The sequence below is a fragment of the Cavia porcellus genome, unplaced genomic scaffold, assembly GCF_034190915.1.
Source record: "Cavia porcellus strain 051 isolate PalLab524CR breed Dunkin Hartley unplaced genomic scaffold, mCavPor4.1 scaffold_25, whole genome shotgun sequence".
Taxonomy (NCBI): domain Eukaryota; kingdom Metazoa; phylum Chordata; class Mammalia; order Rodentia; family Caviidae; genus Cavia; species Cavia porcellus.
In genome coordinates, this window is record NW_026947508.1 from 1256721 (window position 1) to 1277626 (window position 20906).

The following is a 20906-nucleotide window of genomic DNA, read 5'->3' on the forward strand; positions in this document are numbered from 1 at the left end:
ATAGGGGAAGCACCCTGACCCCTGGACTCTGCCCCCCACCCGGTCTCCACTTCCTGATGCTTCCTACCGCTTTGGATGCCTGGAGCCTCGGGAGAAATTGTGAGACTTTATTCGCCTTGGGGCAATAATTCCTGAAGCATTGTCACAAAGTGTTGTAAGCTTTTGTGCTTCTCATAAGGTGGTAAAAATTTATTTCCCTTTATTAGGGTCCCCTGTTCCCAGCTTTTAGTGATCTCTCTTGAAGAAGCCACATTGTACAGATTAAAGTCAGCACCCCATTTCTTACGGCCTTGTTCTTCAGGAGCCCCAAGGCCCAGGACGGGAGAAGGAAGTCAGGCCCAGGCCCCAGCCCAGGTCGTGTCCGGGGCCTGGATCTCAGTGCCACAGGCCCATGGGTCTCCTGCTTACCTGAAAGTGGGCATCAGCTGGACATGGCCTCTGGCACCTCCAGGACTGTGGACCCAAGCCAGCAGGGAGGGTAGGAATCCACACCAAGCAGGCAGCTTCCAGAGTGGATGTGGGCTTGCTGGGACCTCTGCCGGAGCCTTTGGGTAGGGTCACCAGGCTGTCATTGCTCAATGTCCACCTGGTTCCCTGTGCCCCAGGAGCCGCAGGGTCCAGCATGTGGGGTTTGTTCTTACTCCCTCCTTGGGCACCTGGGTGGTTTTGTCCTCTAAGTTCTGTCCCATGGGCCGAGCAGTTGTCATGGTCTCCTGGGTGGCAGAGGTGGGACAGAGGGCCATGTCCTTGAGGCTGGCCAGGCTTTGGGCTGGGGCACGTGGGGCTGCTCACCTACAGAGCCCTCTCCACCTCATTGCCAACTGTTAGGATTAAAAACTGGTGGTCAACTTAATGCCAGCTGTATTACATCAGCACGGTGCTGAGCATAGATGTTCCACCTGAGGAAAGCTGCCAGCATAAATAGAGGCGTGGAGAAGAGGAGCTGGGCGTTGTGGGCTTCTCTAAGTGTTGCTGTTTGAGCGGATGGTTCTCCTGGAGGAGCTGTCATGACCAGCTTCCCCAGTGTGAGTTCAACCATTGTTATCAAAGGAGCTTGGGACCTTGCTAGTGAGGGTGGCTGTGGTTCACTTTGGGGGAGCTCTGCTCCTTACAATGAGCATCACTTCCTGGCTCCAGAGGGGAAGACATGTGCTGTTTAATCTCCAGGACAAACTCGTTACGCAGGCTTCCTGGCATGTACTGGACTGTGCTTATTGCTGGAGGAGCTCGGGACCTCCGTGTCGCTGAGGATGGCTGTGGTGCTTTTCAGGACAGCCCTGGTTCTTATTTTAAGCATGAATTCTCAGCTCCATCAAAGAACTATCAACCTACTGCACAGCTCCTTCATCCTGTTGGTATAGACTTTCTGGCTTCCACCGCTGACCTTTGGGCCTTCCCAGTGCAGATCCATAAAAGACACTGGCGTGAGTCCTTCTTGTGGGCTCTAGACCTCAGCTGGACTCGAGGGAGGCATTGTCATGGCCTCTAGGTTTTCATCTGGACTCATGCAGGACATTGCTGAATCCCCTTGGCTGAATATTCTGTGTCTTTGGTGTTGTGGACAGATTTCCTGCCCTTTCTTGTGTTAATTGTGGGTGACCATCATAAATAATATTATAAATTCTGTGTGCTGAGTGTAGTGGTTCTCCTCCCAAGCCCAGACTGCGACACCCACCCTGGCCTGCAGAACAGGGTCTCCTCAATGACATTCCTTCTACTCCCCACCTTGGTGGGTTCACGAACAGCCACTCAATTATTCATGCCAGCCCCCAGGGATGGAGCTGTGGCAGGAGGCTCTGAGTCAGGAGGGCTTTCTGAGGCTGGCGTATAAATTTTTAAATGTGGCCACGTTGGTGGTCAGCACCACGCTCTGCCCCTTTTAAACCATCCAGCAGTAGGGGAGGCCAAGGTGGTCGCTCTTGAGCCTTTGTTTGTGATGGGGGTGGCCATGTGCACCCTGGACAGCACGGTGTCCAGGCTCCTGTAGGAAACAATCGGTCAGGCAAGTCTGTCCCCTGGGTCGGCGTTCTCCCTCCTGTCCCGGAGTCGCCAGTATGCAGTGGAGAAACTGAGTCAGGTCTGAAGTGTTCTCGCCTGGGCCGTTGGAGGTACGGAGGCTCTGAGCGGCGGCCACCTGTCCCCGAGGCTCCTCCCTCAGGCAGGGGCTGCGGCTGCAAATGCTCCTGCGAGCCTCAGGGCAGCGCCGACAGATGCAGGAGCTGCTGGCCGGCAGCCGCGCGGCCAGACCGTTCTCATTACTGCGGAGAGGACCCCATGAAACCCCAGCACTAACAACATCGTTTATTTCAGCAGCATCGGGGCAAAATGGTTTTACAATGGTGTTTTATGTGCTGCATGTGTGCTATAAATATTTCCATAAAAACGTGCATTAAAATATAAAAGTGGGCCCCCAAATATCAAGCATCAGGAGGGAGGAAACCCACAGCAGAGTTGGCATTAGGAGTCGGCTCAGCTGGAACAGCTGCCCAGGGCGCCCATGGCGGGTTGGCAGTGACCTTCTCGCTCTCCCTCTGTGTGGGGGCGGCGTGCGGCCTGGGGACCCTGGCCTGCTGCTGCCAGCTCCTGTGGGAGGCTGCACTGTGGAGGCTGAGCCCCCCCCCCCCCCCACTCTTGGGGCCTGCGCTCGGCATCCAGCGCCACAGATCCCGGCTGGTGGTGCACACTCCCAGCGGTGCCCCGTGGCCCAGCCCAGTATTCATCATGGTGTATCCCATGCCAGGACTCAGGGGGTACCAGACTGTGGCTGCCCATCTGGACCTTGGACCTCAGGAAGGACAGGACAATGAGCCTTCGGTCCAGTGTTCAGCACCAGTGCTGCCTGGGGACCATCTTGTCAGGCTGCACAGAGTGGCACAGGACCTCGCCCAAGGCTGCACAGCCCAGAGGTGAGGGCTCTGGAGCCCTGCGGTTCTGAGCCCCTGTTGTTCCCAGGGGTGGCTCTCCCTGTCCCTTGCCAGCCGCCTCCCTCCGCCTGGCCTCCTGAGCAAGGGTCCTGGGCCTGCCCGAGGGGCCGACGCTGTCTGTGCCAACTGCAGTGTCCCGGTGGTCTCCACAGTGGTGCTGCCGTGGCTCCCAGCAGCGGAGACCTGCCAAGCCCAGACCTGCCAATCCTGCAGCCTTCTGTAGCTTCTCTTCGTTACTGTTTAGTTACAGAACGCCCCGCACCCACACATTAAGGGAGGAGAGGTTTATTTTGGCTCCCGGTGTATGAGGGTTCAGTCCATGGTCAGCGGGCTTGGAGGTGGCAGAGGGGAAGCAGCCCCGGGCAGGGCGCGGGAGGCGGCAGGGCCTTCTCTTTCCCCTTTTTATTCCGCCAGGTACAGCCCTGGGGGTTTCCCGCTTCAGCAAGCTCATGGCCAGCACTGCACTAAACCAGTCCTTGGGTGAGTCCAGTATCATAGGTGTGGTGCTTATTTGCACTTAGGGGGACATCCAGAGGTAAGCCGCACGTTCCAAGAGGGGGGCCTGTCCCTCAGCCCCAAGCCTCGCACCCCTCACCTGTGGCCCTCACCAGGCCCTGGCCACCTGCTTGCCTGTGCCCACTACCCCCACCCTACACCGGCCACCCCACCCTGCTACCCTTGACCCACCACGGGCCCGTCACCACCTCTTCCCTGCCTGACTCCCAGGTCTCCCCATCCCGGGTTCTGGGAGGGAGTCACACAGAGTCCCCTGCACAGTCCAGAGGGGCGTAGAGCTGAGCTCGAGGAGGGAGCCGAACCTACCCAGGCTGGGGCCTAAGGAGGGTGGGAGCCACTGCGGATGTGGCCACAGGATGTGCCATGGGCCACCATGGCTTTGTCGGAGTCAGAAACTATTTTTAAAATGCCTAGAAATGCAACAGAACAGTAGAGAGCAGCCAGAGACAAGGTTCAGTAACAGGAACAGCCTGGCCATTGCCCACGTGGTTCTGTGCCCTGAAACCGCACAGCTAAGTGGCTGAGGTCACCCATGCCTTGGGGGATCCCTGTTTTGCAGCTTGTGAGCAGTGGAGGAAATGTGTGTGGGGGTTAGGGGGCTGCAGGACTGTCCAGGGCTGCGGGACCCAGGGTGTCCAGGAAGACTCGGTGCCTGGAGCCCCCTGGTGGTGAGGTGAGGCCACTGCAGGCTCCAGCTTGTTCCCCAGGGACCCAGGATGTCAGGGGACCTCAGAGTATGGCTGTCACGGGGTCCCGGCAGGTGACCAGATACCACACCCCAAATTCACGATGGCCAGCTCACCTCAAATTCAGAAATAGGAAGAGAGTTGGGAGTAAGATTTCCAGGAATGATGTAGGGGACCCTGACCACACAGCCCTGTGAATGTGGGGTTCAGATCCCCGCAGTGAGCAGTCCTGGAAGTCACCAGAGGCTGAATCAGGGCTGGGAGCGCCCTGGACCTGCTGGTCAGTGGTCAGTGCTAGCACAAATGTGTGACCACTGCCCTGTTTAGAAAAACAGGTCAGCTGAGTACCGGCTCCGGACCTCCCAGCCCACCCCCTCCATATGCAAATTGAGCCCCTCAGTGAGCTCATGGCCAAGCACGACCATCGGCACCCGCAGCATGGTCGTGGAGGACCCCACATCTTTTACCATCAACCCTGCCGCTCCGTCCACCCAGCCCAGCCCCTGGCAGCCATAACCTAAAGGCTCCACTTGCACCTGTTCTGGACACTTCGTGTAAACGGAATCATGAGAGCCCTTGATCTGGCTTCTCCTCTGAGTGTGACATTTCCTAAGTTCATTTGTGTTGTAGCCCCTTGGAGTCCTTTTCAGGACTGAGTATTACTCCACAGCATGACCTACCATGTTTATTGATTCTCTCACACACAGGTAGGCATCACTGGTCTCTGCTGGTTGGTCACAGTGGATTGTGTTGTGACGTGCGTGTGACTTTCTGTGTCATGGCTTTGCTACCCCGGCGTCCTTCCCCTTCCCAGAGTCTGGGTCCAGTCCTCTGTTTACCTTTCCCACCAGGAAGCCAAGGGGCTGGGTGGATTTCCCAGGGGGCCATCTGGGGGTCTGGTCACCTCACTCCACCCTGGGGACCCATGGCCTCCTCTATGCTGTAACCACTCACACTGCTCTGGTGGCAGAGAGCCGGGGTACAGGGGGTACTGCCTGTCACTGTGGTGCGGGCTGAGACCCAGCCCTGCCCCACCTGGGTGGTGAAGGGTGGAGCCCCTCTGTGAGGCCCCTGGGGGGACAGCAGGTGGCCTCCTGCTGCCACCTCATCTACTGGGACTTGGGGCAGTCCCCAGAGGGCAGGCCGGCTTCCCGCCCAGTGTCAGGCCTCCAAACTGCGTGGCTCGTGTGGCCCCCAAGCTCAGGGCTCCCGCAGGCTGGGCTCCCTGTACCTCTGTCCCCCCCTTCTAGGGGATACAGCAGGTTGCAGAGGACACAGGACCCAAGAAAAGGAGTCAGAAGGGTGCACTGCTGTCCTGCTGCGTCCTGGGAGGGCACTTGTGTCCCTTCTGTGTGGGGCTGCTCACGACCCACGTCTCCCTCCCTTAAGGCAGGACCTCACCTGGCCTGGGAAGGACAAGGAAGTGGACATCGGGCTGGTGTTTTGCCCTCAGCTGCCCACTCTATATGGTCAGTCCCCAGGGGACAGCAGTCACCATCGCTGACCACACGGCTCCGCAGCCCAATTGTCTGCCCAGGGAGGGGGCCCCTGCAGGGGCGGATGGTGCCGGGCGACCTCCCACCCCGATGGGCAGCGATTCTCCACGCCCCGTAAAGCCCCGGGGCCGCTGCGATTCCCAGATTGTTTTACAGCAAAACCCGGTGTCAATGTTATGCTTTGAAACACTTCAGAAACAACAGTTTATAGTCTCAGATCTTTACAGCTTGTGAGGCTGAGTGTGCTGCTCCCGCGCAGGCCAGGGCGGTGTTTTAGATTCTCGCAACCCCCTTGCTGTTACAACTGCAGACGCCCAGGGAGGAGGCGCCCAAATCACTCCAAGATGTCCCGGCTTTGGCTCCCGCGCCGCGCGGAAACACGCTCGTGTTCTTGGGCTCGGAGTCAAAACACACAGAAAGGGATATTTTTAGATGTGTGCATTTGGAATAAAACCTCCTGCTCCCGGGCACAGGGCGGGGGTGCCAGGGACGCACTGGTCCCTCCCTGTGCTCTGAGGGCCAGGCCTGGGTGCCCAGCAGCGTGTGTGGAGCACTGGGGCACCGTCTGGATCTGTCCTCCCCGGCTGAGGGTGATGTGGCTCTGCTGGACACCATTGCCTGGAGCTTGGGGACGGATGGCTCTCTGCTTCCTGTGGGCTGTGTGGGCTGCACTCTGGCCTGGGCAGAGGAAGCAGGGTCCTGACTTACTCGTGCTGCCCTGGGGGAATACACCCCTCCAGAAGGGTGCCCCCAGCTCAGGGCTCCCCGTTAGGGCTGGGATGAGGTGGGGAGCACAGAGCACTGAGCTGGGGGTCCCCAGAATGCGTGGGCTTTGCTGAGCTGCCTGGGAGAAATCTGCACTGAGCTCGGAGCTTAGCCCTTTCTGCAGCCCCAGAGGCAGAGCCTGGAGGCTGAGACCAACCTCTGCTTGCCGGCTCCTCCACAAGCATCGCCTTGGCGGGGATGTGGGGAACGCGGGGTGGGGTCAGGCCCGCGCATCATGTCACTGCCCTTGGATGTTGGCTGTGCAGGGAGATGACACCGGGCGGGGGCTGCACCAGGGCTCGGAGCAGGGGTCTGTCCGTGTCCCTCCTCCCTAGCTCGCTGCCTGAGCCTCAGGAAAGCCTAGGGAAGGAGCCTGAGACCCTGCCTTCCACAAAGCTGGTGGGCTGTAAGGGGTACCTCAGCACAGAGGCTGGAGGTCCTCGGCTGGCCTGGGGGATCTTGTGGCGTTCGGTGCCCCCTGCATGTTCTCACATCGCTGTTGCTGTTGAAGCCACAGCCCTGTGGCTGCAGTGTGCCCAGGGTTTGCCTCCGAGACATTGCTGCCTGAGGACCAGCCTCCTGGAGAGCAGCGGAGGTGGCTCAGAGAGGCGCCGCCACATTCCCTGAGACTGGAGACAGGCAGATGATGCCTGGGGCCACCTTGCTGCTGGACAGACAGCGCTGGGTCCTCTGGGGCCACGCTCCTCGGCTCCAGTCTTTTCCTGGTCCTCCCGTGGTCACTCTCTGCAGTCTGTCCAGTGTCCTCGTCTGGCAGGGACACAGCCCTTCTGGATGAGGCTGACCCAGGGACCTCATTTGACCTTGACGGGTTCTCTGAAGTCCCTTTCTCCCTTCCTGCAGCCCCAGCAGGTGTTTTATCGGGGACAAGTCACCCCGTGACAGGCAGTCCTGCGCTGTGTGGAGCCCACTCATGCAGAGACATAACTGGGCACTGCCCAGAGGCTCTGTGGTGCCAGCCAGCCTCGGTCTAAGGGGACCTGACCCCTGCAGGCTGTGGTTCAGTGGAGGGAACGGGGTCCCATCAGCCTCTGCTTACAACGTGGGAAAAACTCGGGGTGTCAGGGAGATGAGGCTGAGGAGGCTTTGTTTCCTGATGTCCCTCCTGGAACCTGTGGCTTTCCTGGGGAAGCAGCTAAGAGCCAGGACCTCGGGGTGCAGATCAGCGGTGGCAGGAGTGGAGTGGGGGCACAGTGCCTGCTGTGGGGCCTGGTGGTAGCCAGAGTGGCTCCTCTGGGGCTGTCACCCACCCCGGAGCAGGTCGGGCGTCATCAGCATCAGGAGCTCTTTTCGGTGAAAGCCTCGGATTTATTAACTTTTCTCCAGAAGCCAGCACGGCTGCTGTTTATGCGACTTTGATCTGAAGAGCTGTTTGTTTACATTTTATTGCATTATAAATCCCTGGTAAGCAGCCGTGAGATTTTTATGATGCCCAATAAGGACCCTCTTGCAAGTGTGTGGAGGGAACCAGGGCTTGGCCGCCTGCCGCCTGCGTCCTCCCGGCCAGCTCCTGCGTCTTCTGCGCATGCCGCCTGCGGATGTGGCCCTTGGAGCACCCGGGCTGTGCCCCCTGCACTGGGAGCCTGAGCTCCAGGTGCCGCGCTGCCGGCCAGGGACGTCAGTCACTTGTTGGCTGTTGTGCAGTCCTCGGGGGCCATGTGAGCGCTCAGCCTCAGAGGGACTGGGCTGGGTACGGACCACAGGCCTCTGGGCAGAGTTCAGGGTGACTTCCAGTCCCCAGGAGGACACAGCAGGAGCAGAGGCCACCAGACAGGGGCCCGTGGTGCTGAGCATGGCTGCTGACCGAGGACTGGGATGGGTACGCGGGGTAGGGACACTGGATGAGACAGGGACAGGGGACATGGACAGGGACATGGGACAGGGACAGGAGACAGGGTGCAGTTAACTAGCAGTTCCCGGGGGTCTCTTGTGTCACTGATCCCTAATCCTAACAGAAAACACTGTCACCATCCCCTTTACATGTGGGGAAACTGAGCCACAGCTCCAGCCTCTGCTCTGTCACTACAAGTAGAGGGAGGTGGCTTCCTTGCTGAGCTCACCAGGGTCCCAGACCTGTCCTGTGGTCACCACCTGCATCCAGAGATGAGGAGCAGATGAGCAGGAGGAGTGTGGCTCTGGAGACCCCAGCTTCGGGCTGCGGCCTGTGGCTGGTGGGGCCCAACGGGGAGCAGGTGAGAGTGTGGGTGTGCTCGGGCTCTGCTGGGGCTGAGCCATGGGCGTGTATGTGAGTCCGGGCGTGGGGTGTGGGTGTGTGGGGGTGTTCATGGGTGCAGGGTCCAAAGAGCCAGTGTGTAGCGCACAGCACCTGAACCTGGGCCCAGACACGCAGAGCGGGCCCAGCCTTGGCGGGGGCGGGGGGGGGGTCCCTGGGGGTCCCAGAAAGAGACCTCCGGGATGCTGCAGGAGGACCAATGCAGGAAGCAGCTGAGGACACAGCGCATTCGGCTACAGTGGTGCTGCCCTTGAGAAGCGACCATGACCTTGGCAGGACACCAGCGGGATGTGCTGGTCTTGGGCCAGTGGGGCCCACGATGGTCACGTGTCCTAGGATCACAGCTGCAGCGGTGAGAAGGTGCCAGGCACGAGGCAGTGTGCTGGAGCCCGTGGGCCTTGCTAGGGGCCTGGGTGCCACCTCCCAGGAGGACAGGGTGGGTGCAGGCCAGGCCAGGTGAGATGGAGGGGTGGCTAAGTGCTGGCCGTGTCCTGACTGATCTGCTCCCTGGGGTGAGGGCAGCACCCCTTCACCCCACTGGGCCATGGGGAACTGGCTGGAGCAGGTGTGTGGGGGGCTCATGCACCTCAGGAAGACAAAGAGGTCATTGTGTCCGCTTTCAATCTTCTGAAGGGAGCGTAAGCGTGGTGAGCCTGGGCCGACATTATGTCTGTCTGTCCTGCTGGAGGATTTTCACATGGAAAGCAAGGATAAACCCAGCACGGGTCGTGAGAAAAGCTGTGGCAGGGCCACGCAGCTGCGCCTGCGATCTCTGGCCGGAGCCCATCGAGCTGCTCCCAGGCGCGGCAGCACCGGCGGGCGGGGCCCCAAGGTGTCGCTGGCTTTCAGGAAACTGGAACCCAACAGTAAGTATCAGATGAGCTGCTAATGTTGGAAACAGGGGAAAAACACGCTCAGGGTCTCTGTTTTATGGCTGCTCTTGAAGTTGGAATTTGCGATGGTAACCCAACGCCGTGCCCTGGCCTGCTCTCAGGGTCGGCGGGATAATTCAAAGTCCAGACTGGTGCGGCTATTAGGGCCCGAGCAGCTGTGTCCCTCCCTGGCCCTGGCAGGTCCTGTGGCCACCACGACACTCAGCGCTGGCCTTGCTGGATCCTTCACTTTGCTGTCCTGCTCCCTGCTGACACCCCAGGATGGACCAGAGGGGCCGTGTCAGCAGTGGAGCTGGGCCCCTCCTGAATCTGCTGCCCATGGGGCCGACATACCTGCTGCTGATGGTTCTCCCAGTCCTGGGGGCTCCCCTGGCTTCTATGCTGGGCAGAATAGTGTCCCCGAATTCATAAGTGGAAGTCCTGACCCCTGATATGCTGGAAGGTGGCTGTGTCAGGAAATGGGTCAGTGCAGATGGCCAAGGAAAGGCGAGGTCACGTGCTGACCCTAAGTCCAGTGGCCTGGTGTCCTATCACAGGAAGAGGAGACAGGGCAGACAGGTTGGCCCTGCACCCTGGGAGGAGGGTGAGGAGAGGCCCTCTCCCTCGGAAGGAGGATCCTGCCCACACTTCTGCCTTGGGCTCCAGCACCAGAACCCGAAGGAGAAAAACATCCCTCGCTGAAGCCACGCAGTCTGAGCTCTTTGTTCCCATATTTCCCAGGGCCTACGCGGCACCCATAGTGCAGATGCCCTGTGCTGCCCACCTCACAGTGCCCACCTCATGGTGTTCTTTGGAGCTGCTGGACGAAGTCCAGGACCTGCTCCAGCGTGGCTGACTTCGGGGCTGTGCAAGGCCCTGGCCTGGCAAAGGTGGTCCTGGCAGTACCTTGGGGTCAGGTGCAGCCTCCATGTGCCATCATCAGCATTCCCTGCCCCTTCAGTGCCAGCCTCTTAGGCACACGGACCCTGCAAGATGTGTGCTTGAGGAGGTGTCTGTGCTCTGAGTTCCTGTGCTGAGCCTGTGCTGGTGGCACGGGCTCTCCTCCCTGCCCTGCTGGTCCCCAGGGGAGGGGGCTCTGTGATAGGCTTGGGGCAGCTTTGGTCCCTGTGCCTCTCTTGGCAGACACGCTGGCACGGTACACAGGGAGGGCACGGGAAGAAGACAGAGCAGCAGGAGACACTGGGCAGCCAGCCCAGCCCACCTCGGCCCAAGTGGTCGTGGAGGGAGGGAGAGCCAGCCTGGCAACCTTCTCGCTCTGCTCAGGGTCAGGGTGACATTGGTCTTGGAGGGTCCCCATGCCATCCTGACACGGAGACACAGGCCCAGGGGGCCCGGGTATCCCAAGATTGTAGAGGCCTCTGTGCCTTGGAAGCAGAGCCCGGATGGAAGCACAGTGGGCAGCTGGCCCATGGGAAGGGACAGGCCCAGCAGGCCGAGGTGGACCTCAGCCCTGAGGTCTCAGCAGGAGCCAAGGCCCTGAGGCACAGCCTGGAGCCAGGGGTGATGCCTGGGACCACCTGGATGATATGGTCTCAGAGCTGAGAGTCTCTGGCCAAGGGCCCACCCAGTCCAGACCACGCTGCCCACAGCTGGTTCCATGTGGGGCTGGACGTCACCTTAGGGCGTAGGAGGAGAGGGGCAGGCCTGAAAGCCTGAATGAACAGAGAGCCGGTTTCTGCAGAGAGCCAGAGGGATAGCACTACCCCTACTTCTGTCCTGTACTCCGGCCTTCTCGCAGGGTGCAGGGATGGAGGGGCAGGTGACCGGGACCCTGAGCCCCAGAAACACGGGTCATGGCAGCCCATGGAAGCAGGAGCTGGGTGGGGGAGCAGGTCTGACCTCGGGCTCTGTGTCTGCTCCTGCCTCAGGCCTGGACCATGACAGAAGTGTGCTGTGCAGGAGGGCCTGGCTTTCCTGCCCCTGTGCTGGGGTCCCAGAGGCCAGGGGAACAGGCACCTCCCATTTGGACAGGGAAGGGGAGGAGGGGAGCCAGCGATCCTGGAGGACGACGGGCCCACAGCCTCGGTGCCTCCTTGTGTGAATGGGACCTTTGGGGTGGTGTAGCCCCTGTTGGGAGGTTCGCGGCCTACACCCTGGGCTCTGGCTTAGGAATAGAGGCCCTGCCCCGCGTCCTCTTCTTCCATCCGTCCTTCACGTGTGCCGCTTCCCAGAACCGGGTGCAGGCCAGCCGGGCCGGGAGGTGGCCTGTCCCTCCCATAGGGGGAATGCGTGGGCCAGAAGGGGAGGCCAGGGACAGGCCAAAGTGACCTGAGCAAACCCACAAAGAAAGGCGCTGTCCCGGCCATTCCCCTTGCCCGGGTGGCTTCTCTGTCTGGGAACAAAGCCCTCACCTGGGGGACCAGATGGGTGATGTCACGTCTGCTCCCCGGCCCTGCCTGGCCACGGGAAGTCGGCCTGGGACTTCCCTCTCGAGCTCGGCTTTGGTGTCCATGTTGGCTTTGCCTTCACAAAGAGCACCCGGAAGGAGGTAAAGAAGAGAGGCCGAGCAAGGTGCAGGGTCCACCTGGGAGGACGTGCGTGGAGGGGACAAAGGGGGCTCCAGGTGGCCCTCGGCCGCTGCCCTGCGTCCCCACCTCCTCTCCGCAGCCCCGCTGCTCTGTGGCGGTCACAGGAGGAGGGAACGTAGCTTTGAAAGGGAAGATGCCCGGCCCCTCCTCGGCCTCCGATTCCTGTCCTGGACGGCCACTTACAGCGGTTTTGAAGTTTTACTGTCTCTTGCCAAGCGTTTTAATTTTTGACTCTATGTAAGGTGTGCAGCAGCCGGTCTTGGTTCCCCGGTCCATGTGTAGCCGTCAAGGACTGCGGCCATCGAGGGTCACTGTCCGGAGATGCCGCACTCTGTGTCCATCCGCACGCGCTCTGTGCACACGTCCTGGGCCGGGGTCAGCGCTCAGATGGGCAGGACGGGGGCAGCTAAGACCTGGGTTCCGTGCTCAGCACAGCACAAACGAGAAGACAAAGCAAAACCACAAGCTGATATCTTACGTGACTCAGGTCACACTGCAACCCTAGTGACTTTACACGGACTTCTGTGGTTAGGTGCAGACTGAGCCCCCTTCACATGCGCGCCAGCCAACCGAGTCACCTCGCGGCTGCCCACTCTGCCAGTTTTAGGGCTCTCTCCTCACCTTTCTTTCACACTGATCAATACTGGGGACTGAACCCACAGACTTCATGCCAAGCTACATCCAGAGCCCTTGTTCCTTTCATTTTGAGACACGGTCTCGTTAGAGCTGCCCCATGGCTCAGGCTGGGCTCAGCCCCGCGATCCTCCTGCTTCGGCCTCCTAGAGTGCCGGGAGGACCACTGTGACCACAAGGTCTTGCATCTTCACGGACGTGGAGGCAGCGTTCACAGGAAGAGCTGTGGCTTCCTTTCTGCTCTTCAGGAGCCTCTTCTTTCTCTACATTAGCAACTGTCTTAAATTTTCATTTGCATGTGGTTCTTGGAAGATGTCAGTAACTGACCCTCGCACAGCCTGAGAGGTGTAATTCCTCTGCCTGCCTCAGGGTTTGGAGTTCTATTTCCTGGATCCAATTCACCTACTTCTTATATTGCTTTGTGTCTTCAGTTTAATGGAGAACACCCTCTAGTAGCTTTCTGAGAAAGGGCTCGTGGGGGTTAGATGTGGGGACCGCCCTTTTTGTTTTTGAACTTCTCTGACTGTGTGTTTGTCAGGTCACTGGGCTCTGATAACTGCTTGCCTCAGAATTTTTGAGAATTTTTCTGTTGCTTCTACCCACTCCTTTCCCCAAGGTCTGAGGCCATTTTTATTCCTGGCCCCTTGCATATGGTCGTGCCCATCCCTCTGGAGGCTCCCAAGTGCACCCCTTTCCCCTCTGGGTCCTGACAGGCCAGGGTGCTGTCTTGGTGCTGCTGAGTCTCACCCCCGAGCTGAGTTCTCTTGACTTCTCCTTTTTCTTGATTTCTGCTTCTGGTCAGTTCCTGGTCCCCTGAGTCCATTCTGTTTTCTTCTGTCTGAGAAGTCTGAGTCACATGCCGTCAGGGAGGGCGTGGGCTCCTGGGTTTACAGTTACTTAAGCTCTCTGCACTTCCATTTCTGACCTGGTGTGTGGGTTCCTGGATGGAGCCCCCCCTTCCCCAGAGAGAGCTGGGGGAGCTTGGGGAGCTGATTCACAGCAGTGAAGATGATGGCAGCGTCAGTGAATCTCCTGTCCAGCAGGCCCCTCGGCAGCGCCTGGACCAAAAGGCCTGGACGGAGAAAGCTTTGCGGGGCTCAGGCGGCCACCCTTGTGTCCCTGAAGCAGCCAGGCCCCACCCCACCATGTGCGGCCGGGGCTCCTGCTTCCCACGGTGCCCTTCCGCACCCATCCCAGGCTTCCGAAGGGAGGCTCTGCCCACCCGGTTTGGCCAGAGGCCTGGGCTCCATACCTCACGGTGGCAGCGACCAGGATTTAAGCCAGGTTCCTCCAAGGGCTGCTGACTGACTTTGGGCAAATCACATTCCTGCTGTCCTCAGTTTCCCTGCTCGTAACAGTGCAGGCCTGGCCTGGTGGACCCCTGAAGATGTCTTGCCTCAGCCCCGCTGGGTGAGGTGGCACTGGGCGCTGTTTCCATCTGGGGGATTCTTAGGGTGCACCCTCCGCTCTCCACATGCACCTCCAGCCTGAGACGGCCACGAATCTTGCTGCAGGAGGAGTCATACACCACCCCCTTCCTACGACCCGAGCCACCAGAACCTGACCTGCCGGGCTCCTGGGCTTCTGGGCCTCTCTCCTTGGCAGGGATCCAGTGCCCAGAGCCCTGATTTATGGTTCTGGAAACACCTTGCAGATGTGGCTGTGCCTACTGGCTGTTGCCAATTAATGCTCCAAGGCACTGGCCTCCGATCCAGACTGGCCTCTGTCCTGCTCAGCACGACCAACAGGCTGGCTAGTATGGGGCCTGGATCTGCTGGGAAGTCTGGGTTGGCCCTGGGACACCCCTTCCCAGGGGACCAGTTACCCCCAGGAGCCACTGGGAGGTAACGCCAGTCCTCGGAGGAAGCCCTGACCTCCACAGGCCCCGGGACGTTCAGTTCCATGACTCAGGTCCAGGAAGGTCCAGGAGGGACTGTGGGGCAGGGCGGGGTGGGAGACGGCACGCATGCAGGTGTGCACACGTGTGTGCCGGGCACAGTGCCTGCGTGAAGCTCCAGGGATGACCTGAGCCACTGCTCGGGCGGTGACAACAGGCACTTGTCCCCAGCCCTGTGCCTGAGTGAACAGAGGCCAGTGGCTGCAGACGTGCTGAGCGGCTGCAGGGTCTGCAGGGCTGCAGCTCTCCCCTGAGGACTGAGTGGCCCAGCAGGCAGGGAGTCACAGGCTCTTGCTATTTGCTGACTACAGATCGCAGCACACTTTGTGTGCATGGGTAGTGCGCGAGTGTGTTTCATGTCTGTGTGTGTGCTGGGTGTTACTGTGTGTACACTGTCTGTGTACAGTGCAGGGCTTTTCCCGTGTGGAGCCTGCACGCAGAGGGCCCGGGGCCTGCAGAGTGCACTCTTCCAGGCAGCAGAGCCGAGGCTTCTGTAGAGACTTGGGTTCAGAGCCTTGCCCGCAGATGCTCGAAACCTGATAACCTGGCTCTGAGGGAAACTTAAGAGCCACATAAAAGGCTTTGTAATTCTTCTCTTACGACTCAGCAAGTGTTTTGTCATGGAAATGTGGCCATGCATGTCATGCCTTTGGCCCTGTGGGCAGCGGGTATGGCCAGGAGCCCTGATCTTTGGCATCCGAGGGGAAGCATGTACCCCTCAGCAGTCCCCTGACGACGGTGCTCTGAGCAGGGAGTGCGGCCATCTTGGGGGGCATCAGCCTGCCAGGGGTCAAGCTATACCCTGCCCTGGCTGGCCAGGGGCAGCATCTGCCTGTGGACCACAGAACAGTACTGGCTTCTTTGGTGTCCAGTGGGAAGGTCCTCCGTCCTGCTGTCCCCGAGGCATGCCGCCTTGTCCCACCAATATGCCTGCACTTCTGGCGGAGCTCGGGCAGAGCAGGCTGGGTGTCTTCAGACGTGTCTCCCACATGGTCACCGTGAGGATGACAGCCAGTGCAAGGACGGAAGTAGGCGAGACAGAGACACAGTCTGGGTGTGTGCAGGTTCGAGCTCAGGCTCCACGGACGGAAGCATTTTGTGGGGAGCAGTGGCAGATGTGAGCCACTGTGTCATGAGTGGCAGATGATGAGGGGCGTCCCGTTCTCATCTGGCCACCTTCCATGGTCCTGGTCACCCTCGGCCACTCTGCACCTCCTCCCGTGGGCAAAGAGAAGTGAAAATCTCGTCACTACCAAGCAGCCCACCGGCCGCGTGCATTTTTTTCCCATCTCAACCCTCCAGCAGTGGCCCCGACAGCCACGGTGGGGTCTGGTGAAGAGGAAACTCCGACCACTGCCCAGCTGGCCTTGGAGAGTTGGCCCTGCACCTGGCACCCAAGGTCGTAGGGTTTTGTCACTGTTTTCTATGCCTCTTCTTGCACCCTGAAGGCTGTCAGGGTACACAATGAGGGGCTCTGGCTGTGGGATTCCTGGGGACTATCCCTCAGCCAGTGGAAGAAGCCAGCTTGGCATGGAAAGGAGCGCTCCTGGGGAGGCTGCGGCGCATGCAGCCCTGGGGACGAACGAGACCCTGCAAGTGTGGCCTGGGGCTGCCCACCACCCTTCAGCCCCGGTTTTGTGGCCTGGTCACTGCTCACCATGCCTGCCCTGCCAGGAGGCGGTGCCTGCGGCCGGGGCTTCTGTTTCGGGTACGGCCTGGGCACCAAGGTTTAATGGATTAGTTAAAATGACGGGAAAATGGAGCCCTGATTTACGACCTGTGAGTTTTTGCTGACTGCGGCATGTTCTTCCTGAGGCCCAAGCTTTAAAGTCGCCAGCGCATAAGGGCTGGGTTGTTCGTGGCCGGCCGCCCCCGGGGCTCATCCGTGGACCCTGCACCCGCCCGAGGCCTCCCCAGACCTTTAAAACAGGAAGTTTAATTTTATAGAATTAAAAAAGAGAAAATGGTACTTAATTATCTGGCTGTGAAAGAGCACGGCCCTTTCTTAATTTTAGTAGCTAATAAAATGCTGGGCCTGGAATTAACTACTTCTGGTCCAAACACCCTACGATTTTGGCCATTTGGGTAGAATATTTTATGAACTGTTATATGTTGCACTACGGTTTTTAAGCTCTGCTATGACATATTTCTCTCAAGATTTATTAGGATTTTTTATTTAAAACAATATATTAAATAGGGGAGAAAAAGTAATCTTAGGTAAAATTCAAATATTAGCAAAACATAACGTGGACTTGGCCCTGTCCCATTTGACGCCCTCCGCCCCCCACCCACTGTCTCCAGAAGTGGATGGGGAGCAGGGGCCACAGCCGAGCCCCCAGCTCTCTGCACCACCAGCCTCGCTCCGGCCAGGGGTGCCATCTCCAGGGCAGGTGCCACCTAAGTGATTTTATGAAAACAGAACCACAGACTGAGCCCAGAGGCCGCCGAGGGCGTAAAGAGCCCCGAATGCCTTTCTAGAGCGCTCTGCACGGCCACATGGCCAGTGTCACAGATGCCCACCGGGCCTGACCCGAGCTCTCCTCTGAGATGTGGGATGGCAGGACCGCCTACCACGCCTGGGTCTGGGCTGATGCCCTGGGCCACCACACAGCCTGTGCGGGACCTCGGCATGGGAGGGGCAGTAGGAGGGTGGCAGGGAGCACACTGTCACTTTCGGGGCACAGGCGCGGCCTCCTCTAGGGACAGCAGGTGAGGACTCGAGCAGGCATCGCTGGACTTGCCATGGGTGCCTCCTACCAGCCTGCTCCCAGTGAGGACGCTATCCCTGTGCAGGGGGCCATGCTGGGGCATCACCATCTCCCCTGGGTCACTGGGTACTGGGCACTGGGTAGCATGAGGTCTCCCTGACCTGCCCAGCTGCAGGTGACCTAGAGGGAAATCGTTGCTTCCAAGGCCCCTTCCCTGCTGGGGCTGACCTGTTAGCTGTGCCGTCAGTTAATTGCAGCATCCAGGGCTTTGAGCAATAGTGGCTGCAAGAGCCTCGGGTCCATCTGCACAGTTTTGTTGGGCACCCCCGTCCTGTCCCGGGTCAGCCTGGTGCAACCTGTCTGCAGGCCGAGTGTTTAGCAGGCAGCACAAGGCTGTCTTTGTGCAGTTGGGAGGTGACGGCAGCTCTGCCTGGTGCTGGGTGGCGAGGCCGAGGCCAGGTTGTCTTCCACCAGGCAGTGCTGGGGGACAAGGTGGCCACACCTGTGCCGAGGACCCCAGAGGCCCTGCAGGCTCTGAAGCATGTGTGCTGGAGGCCAGAAGGAAGAGGGCACCCCGGCCTCTCCCTGCCAGACGTTGCAGTTGGTGACCGATGCCCTCAGGCCCTGCAGCCCCCTCCTCCCTCCCCTGATCACCTCTTTCCTGGTGTCAACCTTGGGCCAACCAGGACATAGCACCCTGTCCATCAGGGGTGATCCAGGCCTTGCTCCAAGTCCCCAAAGAGGCACTGGGCAGTGGGGAGGGGACTGAGGGCAGAGGTAGAGCGCTCAGGTCCTCTCGTGAGTCAGTGACCCCCAAATATACATCCACTCAGAACCTGGGAGTGGGACCTTGTGTGGGTCAATGCAGATGTGAGCAGAGATGAAGCCATACTTTGCTAGGCCCCGAATGCAGTGACAGTCCTACAAGGTGAGGAGAGGACACACAGAGACATGGAGGGAGAGACGACAGAGGACCCCAGAGCAGGGTGTCGCGGCCACAAGCCAGAGAATGCAGGCTGCCACCCAAAGCTGAGAGAGGCAGGAAGGGTCCTGCACGATCCCTGGGAGCACAGTTCCAAGTGCTGGCTTTTGGTTGATTCCCATCTTACCTCACAGCTTGGTGATTTTAAAAAATCGTCTTATCATAGAGTTGTGTTTTAATTTTAAAAGGGGGAGATGATCACCCCAGGCCATCAAGTGTAACCAGCAGGACGTCTGCCCTGTGACGCCACCCACTGGGCCCAGGGCTGAGCTGGCACAGGCCAGTGGTGACTCTCATGGACCGTGGGCAGCCAGCTTCAGAGTTGAGCTGCCCCGCTTGCCTGCCGGGAAGGAGCTGCCTCCTCCGTGACCTCGCTAGGGAACCCCCCCACCCCGACACTCAGGGGCAGCCGAGAGCACTGTGTGGCTTGTATGTGAAGCCCAGGACACAGCCTGGCGTCCCGTGCGGGCCCAGGAAGCACCACTGCTGCGGCTGCTAGAAGGAAAGAGCCACACTGGCCCTTGGCCCTGGGCCACAACCTCCCCTTCTTCAGGTCCCCGGCCCCAGAGTCATGGCGGCGGGTGGGGGAGGTGGCATAGGGCAGAGAGGCAGCGCCCTGTGAATTACACCGGCTTTGCCTGCCTGGCCCTCGGGTCTCAGGGCTGGGGACCAGAGCGGCACCTGCTGCCCGGTTGTTCACATGTCCCCTGTGTCCCCCGAGGGACGGAACATACAGGGGGAGGGAGAGAGGAGCAAAGCCTGGGGAGGTGGCTGCAGGGCGGGGAGCAGTGGGGGCCCCAGATCCCGCTCTCGCAGGTCCCCAGGAGTCCCCAGTGTCCAGGGTGATGGTCCGCAGGGAGGGCTCCCTGGCAGCCAGTAGAGCGGCTCCCGCACATCCTGGCACCTGAGAGGGCTCCCCTGACCTTCTAAAGTGCCCAGTAGTGCTCTCCCTGAGCCCAAGGGATCCCCCCCAATCTCAGTAAATGCCGAGCTTTGTTTGGGCTCGGCCCTGGGCTGGCTTGGCTGTCACTCGAGCTGCTCCCCATCTTCCCTGGGAGGTAAATGGAGCTGAGCAGGATCTATCTGGGAAACCTCCGAGCTGGGAAACACCTCGAGGATGATAAGAGCTCTTGGTGAGAGCTGCACGCCGTCTTCAAAGGCAGAGTGGGAACGGAAATCGGATCCCCACCCTGGACGGCTTGGGGCAGCTGGGCACTCGCAGGCCCTTAGTGCGAAGCCAGGGAGACGGAGCCAAGCAGCTGCTGGGCTGAGATGTGCACTCAGAGTGCATCAGGAGCCCAGAAAGTTCACCAGGGATTAGAAATGGCCTGGGGAGACCGAGACCGCTATGTGCAGCATACTGGGCTGGTCGTCACTTGCCTTCCACACTTCTGCCTACCACCTCCACCCTGAGTGGCACCCCTGGATGTGGAGAGGGCACTCGGGCTGGGCGGGAGCCAGGTGGGGTCACATACACAGGGAGCCCCGGGCTGCAGGCAGGACAGGAGGCGGGGCCCCTGGGTCCCACTCCACCCATGCATCCGGAGTGTGCACGGGGCCAGCATCACGAGGAGCTGCAGAGTGGCACCAACAGTGTGCCAGATCCACAGGGTCATTCCTGGCCCTGGGGAGCCCAAGTATCCAGGGTGACGGCCTGTGTCATCATGGGTGTGGGGACAGTGTTGGGGAACACAACCTGGTCAGAGTCCCGGGAATCCCAACATCAGGGCCATGTGTGGACAGACCAGGGCTCAGGGGGGAGGGCTCTGCACCCTGGGGGTGCCTACCTCCGAGGCTGCAGTCTCCCAGGCAGGAGGGAAAGAAGGGCTCTGACAGCAGAGGAGCTGGAGGTGGGATCAGCCCGGCCCAAGCAGGCAGATGCCCAGGGCCGCATCAGCCTCTGCCGCTCCCCTTGCCCTGCTCTCCTCCCCCCTGCTCACCCCGCTTCCCTGCCCGCACCACCTCCTCTGTACCCCCGCATCTGACTCCCCCACTTGACGTCACAGCCTCTCTGTCTGCCTGCCTCTCTCACCCTCTGACCCCGTCCCCTCTCCCCAAGGCCCACCGGGCACCTTTGTCCACCTGCCACTTGCTGCCACAGGAATCTCTGGGAGCCCAAACATGCACCTGTGTGCACGCCACACTCCCCGCCACAGGACCCTCCCCGTGGTGCTGGCGATGCCTGGACCTCACTTGCTCACCACTGCTGTCCCCTCTGGCCATCAGACGATGCCCTGGACGGCAGAGCTTCTGTCTCTGGCCTCAGAATGAGAAACACAGCTGGAGAACTTTTGCTAATAACATGTTTGGTAAATCAGACCAACTTTGCTACTGAGGATGCCAGGAAGGATAGAAAACAGCTCCAACAAGGCAACAAGAGAGAGAAGAATTAGAGAAATGACATTTAAGAGACCAAAGTGCAGAGGAGGGACCGTAGCACGTGGCGCTGGCTCTTCTAAGGGCTCCATTGATTTTGGAAGACTCTGCCGGGACACTCGGAGCCTCGACACTGTGAAGTAGATGGAACTGACCCCGGTCACTGCTTCTCGCCTCTGCCTGTCAGAAACGTGTAGCTCCTCTCTGGGCGAGGTTGGCACAGTTCTCAGCTTCATATGATTTTTGTATTT